Genomic DNA, 18,922 nt, shown 5'->3' on the forward strand with positions numbered 1-18,922 from the left:
ACTTTGTCGGCTAATTTTGAATTTAAATTTTATATTATTATTTTTAACAGACCGGGACAGGAAATCCGTTAAAAATTCATAACTTCTTCATCCAACGTCCGTTTTCGTCAGACTTTTTACCGTTGTGCTCCTAATGACGAGACCTTCAATTCTCGTTTAGGTTGTGTCGGCTAAAAATCGCTCGATCTAAAATTCGAGTTTTTTTAGCTGTCTACTGCTAAGTTGAAACTTCGAAAAATCATAACTTTCTCATACGAAGTCAGATTTGGGCGTTCTTTTTATCGAACTTCTCGGTTTAACGAATACTATGACTTTAGTTTCGATTGCTAAGGCTAAAAAGTAGTTTATCAAAAACTCACTTTTTACGACATTCAGCACCGTGCCGGTTTTGTCGCGAAACTTCGACAGGTCATAACTTCTTCGTTATAACTCGGATTTTGGTATTCTTTATATCCCCGAAATCCTTGTTTCGACCATTACAACTTTATGTAAAGATATCGGGCTTATCTCACACTTTAATTTTGACGCTTATTTTTTTATTCTTAATTAATTAAGCCCTAATAATTAAGCATAAAACACATAATTCACATAAAATTCACATAATTCCTTTTCATTTCTTCTAAACGAGTTACAAAGGTTAACCTAGACCATTATGTCAATATTAATGCCTAGCCTAGAAACACGGGCTTTACACTTTACGTTGCGCGCACACGGTCAGCGCCATGCTTTTAGTCAACATCAGAGTACGTTGGGCATACTCCACTGGGAAGAGATATTGACTTTTGGACCTTGACCAATTGACTTTGACTTTGACCAAGTTGGACCTTGAGGGTATTTTGGAGAGTTTGATTGTGTTTGGTCTTTTTGTTGGAGTAGGTGTTGGTTTGAGTGATGGGATTCAGAGTTTTGACCTCATTAACTTTTGTCCGGTTTGGTAAGTGAGTCTTCCTTACTGTACTTTTGGGTCGAAGGCACCAAGGCCGGCCCATTGGATTGTATCCTCGTTTATCGCATGTTGGTATTCTGTAGTGATATGTTAGATCTGTATCCTTGTATATAGGATGATGTTATGCTTATTGATCTGTAAGATCTGCCTGATTGTATATTGACTTGTTATATGTTTAGTTGTGTATATGTCAATGTGGTGTGGGTGGGTTGACATTGTACTGCTTTGTGCTATCATTCAACAAACCCGGTAATGTTTATATCGATATGTTGCTATGGTTTATTGGGGTTATATGTGTTTTGGATATGTATATGTAGACATATTATGTGTGGTTGGGTTGATTCGGTCCTGCTATGTGCTGAAGGCCAAGAGACCTAGGACATCCCGGATAAACTGCAGACCAGAGGGGCGTACCAGTCAGGTCGGAGGCCCAAAGAACGTTCCTGATAGGTTGAAGGTCCGATGAGGTATACCAGTTATGTTGAAGGTTCTGTGAGCTTACCAGATAGATTGTAGGCTGGTGAGGAGTTTTAGTCAGGCCGAAGACTCTGTGAGCGTACCATATGGATTATAGGTTGGGGGCGTTCCAGTCAGGCTGAAGGCTTTGTATGCATGTTTTTGTTTGTTAGGTTATATGTTTGTGTGGTGGTATTTTGAGGGAACTCACTAAGCTTCATGCTTAAAGTTTGGTTTATGGTGTCAGGTACCTCAGTGGACAGTGGCAGGGCGAAGGCGTGATCGTACACATCCTTGGTATTACAACTGATTGGATCTTGGAAGACTCCAATTTTAAATAACGTTTTGGAAATAATAGTTTGTAAACACTTTTATTAATAAATGGGTCACTTTTGAAAGGTATAAATTTGTTGAAATTTTTTGGTTGTTACACATCAAAGAAAATTTGGATTGGGCTAGATCAATGAAAAGAAAAGTATTGGATCATCACAATTGGGCTTGAAACAAATTTGATCCAAACGAGTCAAAGTGATCAAAAATCAATAACAAAAGCACAATTCTGAGAGATTATTGAGAGACTCACCGTAGATCGTTCACATTGTGTTGATTGTTGTCAAATCGAGAACCGTTTCTTCAAAAATTACTTTGGTCTTCAAAGACCCACTTTGATACCAATTGTAGTGTTATTAACATTTGGTTTGACATGCGAAATTGTAAAGAACACAATGAACTTGGTGATTTGGGTGTCTAATAGATGTATATGATTATGATAGGTGTTACAGAAAATGATCTATATCTAAATCTACATAATTAACACACACTCACACTCTCAATGTTACATCTCTCACACACACTCTAATAGTGATATGCAAACCATTATTTATAGAGGTGTTACAACTAGTCTCTCTCTCTCTCTCTCTCTCTCTCTCTCTCTCTCTCTCTCTCTCTCTCACACACACACACACACAGAGATCGACACACACACATATGTCACAAGGCTTTAGTAACCACATATGCAAGTGGGTCTTCTCAAGCCAAGCATTCATAAGTCATCTAATGGAGAACTTTGCACCCAACAGGAAATACAAAACCATGAAACACATCACAATGTACGTATTGATTTGATGAAACATATATGGGAAACTATACGAGCGTTTTTGCACTTTTACCTTAATACTTTGAAAAAATACTAAAAGGACCTCAGGTTTTCACTCTTACAAGGGCATAAAATTAAGGTCTAACGTCAACCTTTGATCATATAATAAAAAAGATTTAAGTTTTTTAATCTCATTAGAGAAATCTTAAATTTTAGAGCCGAGTTAATAGCTTCTCAGCCTATTTAACAACTTTTTAGTCTTCATGTGCGGAATTTAGTGGCTACAATGAATAATAGTTTTTTTAAAACAGACAACTTTATCATAGATATTGTATCAAAATTACACGTTTATGTTTGATAGATAAGGTAAATTTTTGTAAATCATCACTTCTACCTGGCCTTTTTTGTAATTCAACGTTTCAACACCATGGCATAACGTGTTGCTAAAAAGCCTAAAATGACATTTTGTTAGTTTTTAATAAATATTCAAGGGTTTTGTCCATTGGATTGGAAATCAACCCTGGACCTTCTTCTGTTACATCAAAATGCGGTCACTTGACTCACTTCCAGATTAAACAAATGGACTGGTACGGAAATTATATTCTTTGCAAATTTATTTAATAAAGTCGGCAATCACTTTTATTTACAATTATAGGTTCCATAATCCTAATAGCAACAAAATACTAAAATTATTATCAAACATTATATCAATTGTAGTAGTAAGCAAATAATTCTCTTAAACAAGTTTTATTTGTACTATTCTCTGTTTTCCCCATTTAAAATAATCATTCACGTCGTAATCTTATTTTGACTATTTTTATATCCATGTACACATGAGATAGAGGAAGCATCCCTCATAGATATAAATTGAAAATACAAGCCATAATTCTTTTTTAACTCTTCTCTTTAGATTATTTCAATAAAAAACTACTATATTTATATTTATAAAAATATAAAGGGAAAATTACTTAAAAATGTAATGAAATTTCAAAAGTAAACAAAAAAGACCCTTAAATTTTTAGTGCGCAAAGTACCAATGAAACAACAATTGTAGGTAAGTATTCCATCACCGGTTATTTAATGTTTAAAACATAACATTGTCATTTTTTTAGTACAAAAAGTACCAATAAAATTACTATTTATACACAAAATACCAACAAAATACTCATGTGTTCAAATAAAACCTTATGGTAATCGGTTACTTTAGATAAACGGAAAAATGTTATAAAAGTGTAACAAAATTTCCAAAATGTTTTAAAAAACACAACACTTTTTTATAACTTATCAGATTATGTAGAACACAATTATCGGAGATCATGCACCGTCATTTCAGTTCACAACAATGGTACAATCTCTTTCATTCCCTCACACGATCATTCTTATAGTAACATGAGAAGTGGTATGCCTCAAACCTAAAACATTATTGCTTGCAGATCGTAGGATATGCCTCATACCTAAAACATATATACATAGATAAAATTATTATACATCAATGTTAATTGTTCATTAATATCACAGCATAAAAGAAACACAAAAGAGAAACAAATGTCATGAGAATTCCAAAATGAGGATGTAGAGAATGAGTTACATTTAATTCTGCTTGACCATAGTATCATGTGGCTAATTTGATAATGATTTATAATCAACATACATAAAAGAATATGTGTCGGTAAACAATATTGGATTTGCTTAATCCAAAAACAACAAAGTTAACAAAAGAAACTCAAAATAACGATTTTTTTGAACATTTTAGAAACTACAATAGTTTTTTAGAACTTTTTTTGTTCTAAAATGTATACTTTGTATTCTATATAAAAATGATATATTCTTAATGGTATTTTTTGCACAAAAAAATACAACATTTTGAAAACTTTATTAACCTTTAGGTCATTTTTCTATTTACACAAAATAACAAGTTAAAACAAAGTTTTACTCCAAAACATGTATACTTCATTGGTATTCTTGTACATTTGTTACAGTATATATTTGCGATCACAAATGTTTTAAAATCTTCAGAACTCGTAATCAATCGATATGTTTTCCATTTGGAGGTCAATGTCAAGACTAAGAACATTTTGAAGTGTTGGTCTCCTATAACATATATATATTCGTTATGTTTAAGTAGAGTTATGATCAACTTAGGTTTTTTGGTTTTAATTTAATCAATTTTAACTAATTTAAATTCAAATAGCCCAAATGCTATCAATTTAGATAGCAATGTATGAATTATTAGAGAATGTTTTTCTCACGGCCAATCCCAAGAGGTAATAGCATAAGCAGCTCCCCAAGGCGATAGGATGTGACAACGCCATCTCCGGCCAACGGGTTCCTTCCGGTGATGGAAGGCTCGACCGTTGTGATGCCGTAAAAGGCTCAATACATGACGATTTATCATTGGATTTTACGAAACCCTAATTCTTCGCCCCAATTTTTTGTAATTCGTCGATATAGTGCAAAGTTGAAAACCTAAAGTTAGAGAGTGGAGTGTTGTATTGATGTAACCATTAAGGCGAATACTCAGAAGCCAAGCGTAACAAAAATATTTCATTGAAGAAATTCAACACAAAGTTGAGTTTCTACTTACATGTTAGCTTTCTCATCACTGCATTCCATAACTTATTCAATAAAGTAGACAATTTTCAAAAATCTAAAACACATAAATAGATCAAAATCCAATCCAATTAGACCTAAATGTGTGGTTAAAATATTTAGATTTAGGCTTTTTAAAAAAGAAAATAGTGGAACTCAATAAGAAGTGGATGTAGCTACTTGTAATTTGAAGGAAGATGTGCAAAAACAACTTCCTCCAATCGTGTTAAGTAGCAACTTGTTGGCACCGTGCAAAAGGCGGCTTGTTTTCATGTTTCAACAAAGCCCCTGTGTCTGAGTATGCCTTTCTATTAACATCCATCCTAATTTAGAGACTAATGAATCCTTCAAAACTTTCATGGGAGATGAAATTTACAAAAAAAAAATGTATCCGATTAATTGTGTCTTGAAAAAATTAACAGAAATTTTCATGGATCTTCAACCGGAATTGAATCTAGGCTCTAAGCGGCAGTCAAGTCGCCAACAAATCGGCGCCTGCTGTTGACTCTGATGATAGAGCCGTAAAAACGAAAATCATAGAGTAGAAAACAAGTATTTGTTTAGAAGAATTCGTAGCCTAAAATAACTTCATTTTATTGAAAAACGATGTAAAAAAATATATTGATTTGAATGAGATAAGAAGCTCTTACACTAACAAGATAACTGAGAACTGATCAGAGAAAACGAAAATCAGCGGCAGATGAAACTACTTTATGATCTGCTTGTGTTGTAACTGGAATATATAAAGACTATGGCTTGTGATTGGTGGTTCAAAAACCCTAAAAATGGAGGCGATGGGAATCGAAGTTCCAGTTTAAGCCCAAGATGTGGAATGGGCCGTGTATAGTCATCCAAGTTTACTAAAATGGTCCCTGTATTTTCGTTAAATCTACAAATTTGGTAACTAATACAATAAGTTCTTTGTCCTATTTCCATATTGTGTATAGGTAACGATATCTACCCTAATAAATGAAAATGTTTTTGCCAAATGTCATGTTCTCATTTAGTTTGACACATGTCATTTTGTAAGATTTTTTGATTTTTTCTTTTTCCACTTGACTTTTTCTTGTGCTTTCAATTTTCTTAAATTTAAAAGTAAATTCCATATTTTATGCCAGTTTATTTATGTTATGTAGAATCATTAAATTAAATTTCAAAAACCATACCAAAAAAACGTATAACTACAAATTGGGGAATAATCAATTCTTCCATAATTAAATCTTTACACATCATAATTTTCACTTGTACAATAACTTTTTCAAAACAAAAAATGTTATGGAATCCAATTATAAACAAAGAAATTAGTTTTTATTTATTAAAGTAGATATATTGAAAAACCTAATACTTATTATTTTATATTCAATTTTTTTAAATAAACCCGTGTAATACACGGGGCTCACACCTAGTTTATAATATATTTGAAAACATAACAAGTTATTTGATATATTTAAAGAAAATACAAATATATTTGAAAACATAACAAGTTGTTGGATATATTTAAAGAAAATACAAATAATGGTTTATGCTTTAACGAAAAAAGATTAAGAACGCGATAATAGATCTCATCCATCTATTATCTTAGATCTAATGCTATAATTAATTAGAAATTTTTGTTATTATTAAAATGTTTAAATTCAATTAATTTGAATTAAAAATAAGAAAAGGGTATCATGGTAATTAATCATTCCCTTATTTTAAACAACTACTAAAATCTCTCTCTCTCTCTCTCTCTCTCTCTCTCTCTCTCTCTCTCTCTCTCTCTCTCTCTCTCTCTCTGTATAAACCTAGTCATTCACTCCGCTCGACCCATATTACTTCTTATTGTCGATTGCCAAACCCTATATCAAGATCTTCACTCCCCAGAACCTGCCGTCATCCCCAATCCGTAGCCACCGAATCATCGTTGACGTTCTCACCATCTCCGGCAAAAATTCCAATTAAGACACCCCACACCGCTACCATTCCTACGAGAATCAATAGCAATTTCAGCTTGCGTTTAGTTTTTTCAGGTATGTAAATTTGCATTTTTTTTCATAATCAGTTGCAATTTCAGTTTGTAGAACCTGATTTCCATCTGTATTTGTGTTTGTAATCCATCACAAACGTGCTCTCCTCAAACTATCTTCAAAACCCTAATCTCTGTCTTTTCCCCTCTCTTTCAACTTTCAATCTCCCTTGACAACAAATTTGTATGTCTTCACAAAATTTCTATTTCTTTATCCTTATTATAATGCTTCTGTCACCATATTTGTACATTTTGAAACTTAATGGACTAACTATGTTGGTTGTGTGAATCAAATCATCAATCATGAATATATCATGAATCTCAATAGTGTCTTTTCATAAAATAGATAATTTTATTTATCCCATGTAGTAAACCCCACTTGACACTCCAATATAATCAGGTATCTCAAATCTCAAAAATTAAAAGCTTATTAATCTCAAAAACCCAAAACACATATGTAGGGTTAGATAAGCTCAAGGCTTACTTCTTATTGCTTCCTTGCATGCGTCTTAGTTCTGAAATCTTTTGAATCAATGGAATTAATGTTTCAACTCCAAATTAAACATGTTAAGGCTATGATAGAAACAGTAAAAAGCAAAATAAATCATGGGATCAACAGCTATGGTGGTATTTATCTATGATTGGAGTGTTATTCATTATGATTGGAAGTGTATTCATTTGTGATTAATGATATATATTCATTTATGAATATAATTACAATTATAGGATTTCATATGTATTTTATATTTTGTTCATGTATCTTCATGTAATATTTGACGCCATATGTGTTTTTCTAAATTTTTTTCATTTAGTTGATTGTTAATTGTATTTATTTTTTTATTTGACAGTATGTAGAGGAAATCAAGATGCTTCTACAAACATAATGTTGGAGCGTTAATTTACAACCAAACAATACAAAGTAGAAAAGATATCGCCTTATTCATTTATGATTATAAAATAATAATAATTGATTATTTTTAATACAATTTTTGTTTATGTTGTATTCAAATGTGATTATAGAAAAATATATATGTATTACATTGCAACTTTTTGTGTTATTATTTATGAATAGATGTGTAATCTAGATATAAATATCCAATATGTTTTATTTATTTATGATTATAGTCATATTGTAATTTTTCTCTATAAATTGCGTTATATTCATTTATTATGATAGCTTAATTCATCTATTCATTCACGATTACAACAGATTCATATATGACTACAAATATGTTTTTATTTTTGTATGATTACACATATTCGGTTGAAATGATTAACTCATCAATCGTTTTGATATATTGGAAAAAAATAAAAAAATATAAAACATTTTTTAATCATGCGTTTTTTTTAAATAACCTGATTGGCTAAAAATAGATTTGAATTTTTTTCTAGTATTTTGGTAAAAAAAAAATCAATTAATTAGATTACATCCCATGATTGTAGGAAATAATTAATTATCTATATTTAATTACATTGTAAAATTCCTCTAACACCCTTATGGAATGATTGGTCTACAATTGTTCTCGCGTTCTCATCCTTTTAGGTGTTCTCATTTGATTCTCTCCGTGTATATATATATATATTGTGACATCCCCAATTTCACGGCCAGAAAAGACCGATTTGTTTATGCTTTGTTTTTATAAAATCAGAGTAATCTTTTGATTAAAAGAGTTGCGGAATTTGTTCCCAAAATAAAATATGATAAAATTTATCAAAACGTTTTTCAGAGAGAATGTATTTTCATTAAATAATAAAACATCGGGATGTCATGTTCGTTACAGACCAAAAGCATAAACAATATAAAATAGACCTTACAATAGTTATTCAACTACTTATCTATAATCCAAAATCTCTCGTCTAGTCCGCCGACTTATATTCTTGTGTCATTACCTGTAATGAAAATAAAACTGAGTGGGTCAGGCTTGGGAGCCTGGTGAGCATATAGGGTTTTCAACCCACAATAATACATTTATTATATTCAATTATCAAACAATCAAACCAAATACCCATCCCCATTATCTTCTTAAGGTTTTACCCTAAGAATCCACTATCCTTCATTCATTCATTCCTAAGGATTTACCTAAGGAATTGGCACAAAGTCCATTGCTGCCAAAGTTTATAGATCAGGTACTAAATCCATAGTTATCAGACGCTAACTCCATAGTCGTCGGGGTTTACTCAAGCGGCGCTAACTCCATAGTCACCAAGGTTCACTTAACAGGCACGAAGTCACATCGTCACCAAGGTTTACTCAATAGGCGCTAACTCCATAGTCACCAAGGTTCACTTAACAAGCGCTAACTCCATAGTCGCCAAGGTTCATCAAATAGGCACGAAGTCACATCGTCGCCAAGGTTTACTCAATAGGCGCTAACTCCATAGTCACCAAGGTTTATCTAACAGCAGGCGCTAACTCCATAGTCACCAACTATCCCATCTACCCATGTTCTACCCAACAATTTTTGTAGATATAAACAATTACACAGTTTAAATCATTTAACACCTGTATAAAACTCCAAATTCCATGCCCATCTCAAATAGACAAATAACATATAAACACATAGCACGTATTTCATAGCAAATACTTCATATTTATGTGTTAGAAGAAAGTAACTACACACTCGCGCATATAAACAACAATATACTTAATACACTCAAACCATACTTGTATTATTATCGTGTTTATGAAAGGTAGTATACACTCACTTGATCAGAAGATGATCAGACAGCACTACGACTTGCAGAAGTAGTAATCCACAGCAGATCTGGAAGATCTCCTCAAAAATCGAACTTCTCGCGGGCAGAGCTTCGGCTCGGGAACCGCACTTCTCGGGATCTTCGGGATCTCGGGACTTGCCTCGGGGCTAGAGTATGATACCGGGGCTTCGGGGTGGCTTTGGGGGTAAAAATGCAGAGCTTCGGCACAAAGATGAGAAGAAATGAGCAAATAAACCCTGAACCCTCGCATCCTATTTATAGTGAAAATATCTGATGTACTCGCCGAGTAGGGGACACCTACTTGCCGAGTTGGTCCATACTCGCCGAGTAGGGGACACCTACTCGCCGAGTTGGTCCATGTGGCGGCTTTCTGGTGGTGCCACGTGTCAAATTCTGGGTGGTGCCACGTCACCCCTATCGCGTGTTAGCCTTCGAACTTAGAAAAATCATAACTTTCGCATACGAGCTCCGTTTTTGACGTTCTTTATATCCACGCATAGGTAAAATCAAGATCTACAACTTTTGTTTAGACTCCGTCAGCTAAATCTTGACCGATCTCAAATTTAACAGTAGGAGGCGTTTAGACTGTTAAATGACCGCGAAGAATTCGTAACTCCTTCATACGAACTCCGTTTTCGTCCATATTTTTACCGTTGAGTTCCTATTAATGAGACCTTCAACTCTCATTTAGGTCGCGTAAGCCAAAAACCGCTCGAACTAAAATTCGAGTTTCGGGTCGTGCACTGCTAAGCCGAATCTTAGAAAAATCATAACTTCCTCATACGAAGTCAGATTTGGGCGTTCTTTTTATTGACGCTCTTATTTTAACATATTCTACAACTTTTGTTTAGATTGATAAGGCTAAATCTCGCTCTATCGTAAATTCACTATTTACGCTTCCCGGTGCCGTGCCGGTTTTGCCGTAAAACTTCGACAGGTCATAACTTCTTTGTTATAACTCGGATTTTGGCGTTCTTTATATGCACGGAAACCTTGTAACATATACTACAACTTAGTTAGGATTATTCATCCTAAATAATCTTCTATCAAAAGTCATTTTTGACTCTTATTGTCTCTAAATTGACTAGCCCTGATCTACGGGCGTTACATATATATATATATATATATATATATATATATATATATATATATATATATATATATAATCCTATGGTCCAAAACTATATTACAACAAGCCCAAACTCCAGGTCCCACTCAAGGCCCAAAAATGAGACTTAGCCCAAAAGTCCACAGTGAGATTACACGGGGCGTACCTCCCTTGGTACGCTCAACGTACTCATGAATCCAGATTGGCCATCAGGGTTACTGGGGCAGTACATAGGACTTACTGGAATTACGCTCAACGTACTCTCCAGATTCACTCTTTCTACTCATTTGGTCTTAATAAATTAAGACCTTGACTCAAATCATAGATTTGGATTCCCTAATAGCCCTTACTCTATAAAGTCAATGATTTAAGCCTTTTCATGGTTGATATGGTCACAAACACCGAACACACTCACTCTCTTAAACTCAAAATGCTCATAACTCATGCATGGCGTAACACCCGTAGATCCAGGCTAGTCAATTTAGAGACGATAAGCATCAAAAATGACTTTTTGATGGAAAATTATTTAGAAGGAGTAATATTAACTAAGTTGTAGTATATGTTACAAGGATTTCGTACATATAAAGAACGCCGAAACCCGAGTTATAACGAAGAAGTTATAACATGTCGAAGTTTCGCGACAGAACTGGCACAACACAACGCGCTGTAAATAGTGAATTTACGTTAGAGCGATATTTGGCCTTAGCGATCTAAACGAAAGTCGTAGAATACGTTAAACCGAGAGCGTGCATAAAAAGAACGTCTAAATCTGACTTCGTATGAGGAAGTTATGATTTTTCGAAGTTTCAGCATTAACAGTATGCAACCCGAAACTCGAGATTGAGGTCGAGTGATATTTAGCCAAAACTTTCTAAATGAGAATTGAAGATCTCATCAATAGTAGTCCAACGATAAAAAGACAGACGAAAACGAAGTTCAGATGAAGGAGTTATGAATTTCGAATGGACCATGCACCATCGGGTCAAGTACATACCAAAATAGTTATGGACTTAGACACTAATCCAACACGACATGGTTCTCCTGTAAAAAGAAAGTCAAATACAAGAAAAGAGTCCTAATGGAGGTGTGGAAATTAAAAAATGTCGACACGGGGCAATTTTGTAAGGTTAATGGGCATCGATTGAATCCGTTCTATGAAGGTTTTGATTCACATGTCCTAGATGTCGTCCATTTGGATGCCCCAAAGTGCTAAAGTGAAGTTTGGAGGCATCTCGTCAAAGACGTTAAAGAAGGGCATTTTTGGAAAAGCATTGTGCTTTCGTTCTCTTTCACGTTCAGAATAAATGTTTTTGTTAAAAATATTTTTTCCGTTTTTAAAAGCTTTGATTTTTTTAAAATCCAAGCTCTTGTTCCTTTTCAAGTCAAGTTCTGTTGAATTTTGAAGTCTGGGGGTTCATTCTGGTCAAATGCAGAAGCTTTGAAACTTATCCCAAAAGAGCCTACAAATGGTTCGCATCTGATTCCCTCGTCCGCATGAGCCTGATCGCATGAACATAAAGATTCAACAACTTCTCTGCGTGATTCATGTGGTCCGTGTGTGCTCAAGAACTTGTCTGCGTGTACTGCAAATTGTCTGCGTGTACTCCATAAATTGTCCGCGTGGATTCGTTGACCAGCTTTGACTTCCATTGACTTTTTGACCAAATAACTTAAGTGACATGCAACCCTTCTTCTTCATTAGCATGTCGGTTGTTTCCCACTATCTATGTATTCTTTCTCTCTCAAGAAATCATTAACCTAAACCGTCCCCCCACTCATCCTTATCCCCCACCACCTTACCCTTACCCTTACCCTCCTCCCGACCCTCTGATTTAGGTACTTTCGCCTTGCCCCAAGCATTGAGCACAATGCTTATTTCTAATCTTGAGGTGGGGTATTCCCTTTTTCTTTTTGATTTCTCGTGCACTTTAGTTAGGTTACATAACGTTTTAGCCTTAATTTTCATTTATTTTTTTATTTTATAAAATTCCAAAAAGATTTTATTTTCTTCTATTTCACATTTTTGTTTTTGCATAACATTTAGCTTAGGGCATTAGCATTCATGCATTTTTTGTTGTATGTTTATTCTCACCCCCCTCGGATGCCATGAAATAGGTTCATAATTACTGTATCATTATTGGTCTAGGATCTTGTTGTTATCACACACATCGAATCGGGACCATTAGCCACAGTTTAGGACTTCATACTTGGGATCAACTGTTGGAGCTAAAAGGGGTAAGTGATCATGGCCAGATAGTTTTCATGAAGAATTATGCATGCAATACTAACAACTGTAGAATATATTATAGGAATGGATGTTTTTAGACCCACGGTCCATGCCGCTGAGAGGATCACACTTGATCATGTTTGAATCGTTAGGATGAAGCACTCGTGCTTGTCCCTGATTAGAATCCATATCCGGTTTCTTTACATCACCATTTTTTTGCGATTTCCTTAGGTTTTTAGAGAGTCTTTTAGCCCACGCTTGGGCATTTTCATTATATTTGGAAAATCACAAGTTTAAAAAGGAGCCTACATCTCTATGCTCCATACATGGTCATTTTCACACTTAGACCATGGTTGTCAAAATCGCGATCCTGATCGTAGGATCGTACGATCCTACGATCCTAGGTATGAAAAACGATCAGAATCGTAAAATGATCGTATTTGGGGTAGGATTGCAGGTAGGTTCGTAAGATCGTAGGTAGGATCATAGGATTGAGATCTGATCCGATCCTACTTTCCCTTGATTTTTTTTTTGCAAATGAATTTTTTTTGCCCTTTATCATTTTGTATTGTGGCTTATGACTAATATTTTGAAGTTTTTATAACTTTTGAACGAAAAATTGAATGTTTGAAATATTTTTCATGGTTAAAATTTATAAATTAAAATTATATTTTATTTTGTGGGATCTTAAGATCCCGATCCCGATCTTGCAAACCCAAAAACGATCTTAGGTAGGATCCCGATCTTGACAACCTTGACTTAGACCATTCATATTATTATTATTACCTTTCGGTTCCACTTAGATACTTTTGGTAACCAAATTTCGAGTCAAAAATTTTCTTGATAAAAAATTCAATATGTTAGCACATTACCTTCAAGTATCCCCCTCTTAAAAAAAAAACCGAGAAGCTCAATAAGCAAATTCTAAGTGGCGTTTATCCTAGATGGGTGACCGGTTCAATTATTGAATAGAATTTTCTTATATTTTGGTGGCATTTGATTACTCATTTACTTAGGAATGTTTTATTGTATATAGATCGAGTTTTTTTTGCAAATTGGTGATGTTAGGGAGGTTGTCGAGTCGGATGCTACGGGAGGTTTAGGCCAACACTAAGTGAACTGATTCCCACAACAATGCCAGAGCGATGAAACCCAATCACACTTGAGAGTAGCCGGCAGACATGAGATCATGAAACTTTTGTGATAAGAGTGTATACTTAAAGAAGAGCGCCACGCAACCATGTCCATCTGCTTTCTCCCTACTACAGATGTTCTTCATTGTATGCATGTTCCATTGGGGCCACGACTGACTGTCCCTCCTTACTCAACTAGAGGAGTTGTCCTGGCTGTGGTTTATGGTTCCATTGTCATCGGATGAAAAATTCTTGGGATAGCAGCGAGTTCAATTTTGACCATGTTGACTAACATTGATCAGGTTCTATGGTTCTATCCATTATTTTTATTTTCCTTAGGATAGTTCATCCCAAGTTCATTTTAGTCTTGTCTTACTTGAGGACAAGTAAGGTTTAAGCTTGGGGTGATTTGATAGCTTCATTTTATTACTTCTTTTCCTAGTTTATTTTAGTTTATCCCATCTCAATTTAGTTAATCTTCATGCATATTATATCTTTTTGTTATTTTTCTCCTTTATCGGGTGCTTTCTAGTGTTTTGAGCTTAGTTGCAGGATTTACCGAATACTATTCGACTTGGAGGTATGTAAGGAGTGCGAGACCTTTGGAAGCTTGTGGTTTGCTTGTGGACTTGAAGTGGTGTGATTGGGTCTGTTGTCAACATAATCAAAGGATCAAGTTGGTCTTAATTTTAGATGAAGAATGATGATGATGTGAAGAGAATTTTGAGCTATAGAAGATCAAGCAAGCAATGGCCCATATTGGGAGAGTCATGAAGACACAATTGGGATATTAAGAACCTTTACATGTGGGTTGGACCAAGAAATAAAGGATCAAACTAGAAGGCCAATCAAATAGGCCAAATGGCCCACTCAGCAGAATCCACACGGTCCGCGTGGATTTACAAATGGTCCGTGTGGATCGCACTGTGAAGAATACGGATTTTAGTCTTTTTCCACTATTTGGGGAAAGTTGGTGGAATACTTTTGGGCAACTTTTGGATTCGATTTTTGACCACTTTTACTGGAGTTTTGAAGCACGAAGGAAGGTAAGAACACATTGAAGAACAACTCTTTTTACTCTCAAGAAGGTTTTGGAAGAAATTAAAGATTTTGAAGATTGGTGTAATTTTCTTTCATCTTGCAACTTGAATCATGTTTGGTACCTCTAAACTATATTGTGTTTCTTTTATTTTGGCCATGATTGGCTAGATTTATATTTGGTTGATTAGGGTTTAGCCCATGGATGATTGGTTGTTTTGAAGACTTGATGTTATCTTGTGTTTGAAGTTTATGGAAATGTTTTCTAGCCAAATATCTTGTTGTGTTTGTTTATCTTTGATCATGAGCTTGGATAAATGAATGCTTATTTTGTTGACTAGTTTCTTGGTTAAGTAATGGACTTTGAAATTGGTAAGCAACAAATGGTTTCTATGCTTGTTTTCATTTCATATTAAACCATGGAAATGTTTCCTCCATAATGATAATGTAAGCAATTGATTATCTTTTGGACTTGGTAACTCTTAAAACTTAAATCAAGTTCATTTTCACAAGATTATATGTTTCATTAGTTTTGTGACATCAATTAAGGGAATGTGTTAAGAGCTTCTCTAACCATTTCAATAACAAAGAAGAGTCGATGTAATTTGTGCTTATGAATTGCTATAGCCAAGTTAGATTGCTTCACAAGTGTTGTCCCATTGAGTCTAATGATAAGTCAACTGTATCATCCATGTGGTATATCCCAAAGTCAACCAATTTCACTACATTAAATTTAATCAAATCATCTACTTGTTTACTTGTCATATTTACATTCTAGCTTAGTTCTAATTTTCCCAAACAATCAGAAAGATTTAAACTCCCACCCCCTCCCCCCCCCCCCCCTTTTATTGTTACTCTTGTTTTACAAGTACTTAAACAACTGATTTACATAGAGATTTAAATTGAACCAATCTCCGTGGATACGATCCCTTTACCACTATACACTATTTTGGTGTAAAAGATTTAGGGTTATTAATTTTGTTGGCCTCGACAACCACCATATACCAAATGACAATAGAACTGAAAATTTAAGAAGTAGTTTAAAGAAAGAATAAATTGATTATATCCTCAATTGGAAGGGCAAAGCCAGAATTACACATAGATGTTTTGAGCGGGATAAATAATTGAGGGGGTGTTCAGCTATTGTCACGTAGAAACTAGGTATTGTTTTATTAGGATAGAGGATATTAAGTGTGACTTAAGGTGTGTTTCTTTTTTACTTAATGCACTTGATGTTTAGAAAACTTAATGGGTTAAGATATATATATATATATATATATATATATATATATATATATATATATATATATATATATATTTCTTTTTTACTTGATCTTAAGAAAATGTCTTAATAAATTAAATTAGAAAAATGATAGTATGATCATTAAGTGGTAGTTTTATATCCATTTTTCCAAAAATATGTTCCTAAAAAATCGCATTTTGTGTGTATAATCCTTGTACTTCTATTATCTTTTTTTAAAACGAGGGTAAAATAGTTGTTTTTTCAGATTTAGGTAGCATTCAGTTCAAAAAAAGAAACATTTATATCAACAAAACTTTATCAGTTCAGATATCATTATCAATTCAGCCACTTATAAATTCAAGACTTAACGAAGAAAAAAAAAAGAAACGGGGCCTTAATGAGGTTTGTTAAGTCACTAAGATACATACAACTGCTCATTCACCAAAAGAAGATCATAATGAACTTTTTATTATGCATCCACTTCAGTTAGTATAGATCTGGGCATCTGGCAATTCGTGTCTATGTGCCATGTCGTCATACATGAATTTTATTGGATACAAATTTTAAAATATGTCTATTTATAAAAACGCAAACACGACAGGAAATTAACGTGTGTAACACGTGGAATGATATGAACACAACACATTTTTAATCGTATTACATGAAAACACAAATTTATATAAATTTACAAATACGTCTACATAAATAGTTATACATGAAGCAAAAAATAACATTTAAAAAGATATTAATTAATGTCTTATGTGTGTCTTATACGAGTTTATAAGGTTTGAATGTCACACAAATTTTATGTTTATTATACTTGTTTAAATGGGTAAACTAATGATTTTCATGTTTATAACACAAAACACTAATACATATTTTTTATAAATGGGAATTTTACATCTATTAAAGTTTTATTAATAGATAAAAAAACAATATAATAGTAAGTTAGGGACTCCTCAGTTGTAGACATGAGAGGGCCTATGGTACAAGCCATAGGAACCATAAGCATGGAGAAAACTAGGAAAACGAAATCAATGAGGCCCAAACAAGCTCTAAGCCCAATGCATATACATAAGGAAACATAAACAACATAAACAAAAGATAAAGCACAAAGAGAAGGGAAGAGATAAACATTTGGACGAAGGGTCTAAGCGAGTGTTTTGTGGCAATAAATTCATTATGCAAAGGAAGTCTTCAAATGACCTTAGCTTTAGCGACATTAGGGGGTGGGTTTAAAATAAGGCTCATAAGTCTCAAAAGAACATCATTAGTAATAGTCTTAACCATCATTTCATATGATCTTTCTCTTATTAGAGAAGATAATATCATTTATTTCAATCCATAGGTGGTAGACAGTACCTGCAATCACGAAAAGAAAAATAATAGACGAATGGTCTTACTTTTTTTTGTCTTGCTTGAGGATGGCGATGAAGTCGATCTCCTTGCCAAGAACATTGCTAATATTCATGTTGGATTCATAATTTGTCAAACATAAGAAGGGTAGATGCATTTGAAGAAGATGTGGTTAAGAGAATTGGGGCAAAGGTGACAAAAACTACAAATGAAATTTTGATAGGGCACCCATATATGGATTTAATCATGTGTTTTGAGACGGTCTTACAAGCCCACATAGGAAGGCCTTTTGAGAGACCCACACAAGATGATGTCAATCGGTAACAAATTCCCAGAAAACGGATACAAAGTCAACCGCCTTCACATAGAAAGAAGAGGAAACTCCGACCTTATTTCTACACTTGAGTTTATTAGGGGAAGGGGGATAGAATAGGTCAGGAGTGGATACAAAGAGCGTCATGCGAGTCACTATAGAGGTGAGGGATATCCCTGATCTCATTCCTGACAATGTCTTTGACTATAACATCAAAGGATAAACTCAATGAAAAGAATGAGGGATCAAAAGTTTGTAAAGGGGACCAATATGGGATCATATATCATACACTACATATCGTTCTTCTATCACCAAGCTATAAAATAATGAAACATCTAATCTTATGTCGATATCACTCTCAACCGTGACATCCCAGGAATTACATTTGGTGAGATGATATGAGTGGATCCATTTTACCCAAAGGAAAACTTATTTATATGGATACCCCAATTATAAGCAGACATGAGAGCGATGTTTTGAGAAGTAAGGCTCTTTATGCCAACTGCCAAGACCTCCTTGAGTCTTTGTGAATCACCTCGATAGAGGCTAAGCTCTCAAATCACATGCAAAGGCATTAGGGTTTTTGTTTTTTTCATCTCACTTTGTGTGATTTTAATCTATATAAGAATCTTTTGGTTGTTTGTCCTTGGTTTGATTTTATCTTTAAAAAGTCACTTCATAGCATTTTTACTTA

General features: G+C 34.0%; 1 long non-coding RNA gene and 1 other non-coding gene across 2 annotated transcripts; both read right to left on the bottom strand.

Annotated features, from left to right (window-relative positions):
• Positions 1-3,649: 3,649 nt before the first annotated feature.
• LOC122194681 (uncharacterized) lies at positions 3,650-5,886 on the bottom strand. Its single transcript, XR_006184101.2, has 2 exons — positions 5,738-5,886; positions 3,650-3,952 (listed from the first exon to the last, which is right to left on the bottom strand). It is a non-coding gene; the product is annotated as an uncharacterized LOC122194681 (long non-coding RNA).
• Positions 5,011-5,107, bottom strand: LOC111906123 (small nucleolar RNA R24). Its single transcript, XR_002855103.1, has one exon. It is a non-coding gene; the product is annotated as a small nucleolar RNA R24 (small nucleolar RNA).
• Positions 5,887-18,922: the final 13,036 nt, after the last annotated feature.

Source organism: Lactuca sativa, chromosome 6 (genome assembly GCF_002870075.4).
Source record: "Lactuca sativa cultivar Salinas chromosome 6, Lsat_Salinas_v11, whole genome shotgun sequence".
Classification (NCBI taxonomy): domain Eukaryota; kingdom Viridiplantae; phylum Streptophyta; class Magnoliopsida; order Asterales; family Asteraceae; genus Lactuca; species Lactuca sativa.